The sequence below is a fragment of the Crocodylus porosus genome, unplaced genomic scaffold (assembly GCF_001723895.1).
Source record: "Crocodylus porosus isolate Cpor-Errol unplaced genomic scaffold, CroPor_comp1, whole genome shotgun sequence".
NCBI lineage: Eukaryota > Metazoa > Chordata > Crocodylia > Crocodylidae > Crocodylus > Crocodylus porosus.
The window spans coordinates 52,175,852-52,177,932 of NW_017728931.1; positions in this window are offsets into that span (position 1 = coordinate 52,175,852).

Genomic DNA, 2,081 nt, shown 5'->3' on the forward strand with positions numbered 1-2,081 from the left:
TGCCATAACTCTAACTTGCCACTGACCTTCTGCCTTTGTGACAAGGGCATTGCATTAACAGCAGTGCTGCAAGGACATTCTCTTCCCCCTTGGAGCTGGAGAATCACAATGCCCCAAGGAACAATTTTTCAAATAAGCCAGAGTAGTTTGGAAGCCACTTGACAGTTTTATGAGCATTCTGAAGAATTTGAAATTATTTTTGCCTGCTTTTCTTCTTTCTCACCCACCTAGAAAGGAGATTTGTGAGCCAGCCTTCGGCAGCACTGACTTTATTAGAGTTGTTCCTTGCAAAATTGTTAGCGTCTTGGCAACTATAGATCATTCAGTCGCTTTGCTGAACAGTACAAGGGTTTGAAGGATTCTTTGTATTTTTTAAATTAAAATATACCAGACTGTAGCTCATAAACTACAAGGAAATAGGTTTCAAGCAGGGACTTGCAGGAGAAGGTAGAAAAGTGACAAATGGGGATTTGGGTGTGTTTCCCAAATAAGGCCTCCTGAAAGAAGGCATTGAAGAAAAGAAGAAGAACATGAAGGGCATGGGAGAGAAGAAAGTGAAGGGTATAATAAATCTTCCTCCCCCAACCTTTAGCAGTTGCCTGCCTCTTGTGCCTGTCTGATGGGCTGAGAGTTAAAATGGCACAAAGTGAAGTTTTGTTTCTATCTGGGAGCAATTTTACAATTTTTGAATTCTCCTTTGCCTGGGCCTGAAAGTTTGCAAATAATAATTTTAAAAAATTGCAACTATCTAGTTGGTCTAATAAAAGGTATCACCTTTGCTCAAGAGTTTTTCTGCCTAGTCTCACCATCTACATTTGAAAGTTAATGCAAATCAAGGTAAATTGTGGAGTCCAACTGTAGTAGTTCCTGAGTAATTCATATGGGAATGCTGTCATTCCAGGATAACAGTACCTTGTTCCTGTTCAGCTTCACCTGTTTTCACTCATTTAGGGCTTATCCAAAAAGAGAAATTGCCCAGAAATGGTGTCTACATCAATATTCTTATCTTGGAATGAGAGTATCCAAATTGGGAGTTAATCTGGACTAGCTACAGCATTTTAAATTCAGCCCCCCCCCTTAATATGGCATCACTTTCTCATGTAAAAATATCATTTGTTTCTCTGCTGCTTCCTAAGCATGATTAAGGGCAGTCATCAGGGTAAGGCCCCTGGATCTCAGATATGTGCAGGGTGATCCATTTCTACTTACTCCCAGAATTTTGGATTGAAAAATAGTCTTCCCAGGGACTTTTATGCTCAGACTGGTCTAGATTACATAATTTTGCCAGCAGAACTCAAAGAGTGGTGGTAAAACCCTTCTTTCCACTGGCATTGTAACATTACCTTACTGAGCAAAGGAAGGCTTCTGCTGACTCCTGGTAGCCAGCAGAAGGCCTATACTGTATCGATATGCTGGCACCTTCTGTTAGCTGCTGCAATCCCTCCAGCAGCTCCTGCCTTCTCAAGGCACACTTCATGGCCTGTTGGCACAGCTGATAAAGTGGAACTGTGCGGAGCTCCCAGAAATCTTGTGAATATGAAAGTGCTCCATTGACATTCCTGTTCATTCACATATGCAGTCTGAACTGATAATTGACTTGAGCTACACCCATGTGCAGGTGGGGCCATAATATTTTTTCTGATTTAAAAAAAGATTTGATTTTGGTTCCCTCCCCCTAATCCCTGTAAATAACAAGAGCAATCAGAAAAACCTCAGGCTTTTCAGTGTGTTATTATAAAGAAGCCACCATCCTACCCACACCCCTTGGCTAGCCAATAAAGGAGGCGGATGAATAGCAAGCAAGTAATTAGCTCAAGTAGAAGAACAATATTTGCTTGGCGTTTCAGGGGTATAATAATACTACCATGGAAAAGAACCAATTAAATACAGGCATACCTCGTTTTATTGCGCTTCGCTTTATTGCGCTTCGCAGATATTTTTACAAATTGAAGGTTTGTGGCAACTCTGCGTCGAGCAAGTCTATCAGCACCATTTTTCCATCGGCACCATTTTTCCAACAGGATTTGCTCACTTCGTGTCTCTGTGTCACATTTTGGTAATTCTCGCAATATTTCAAACTT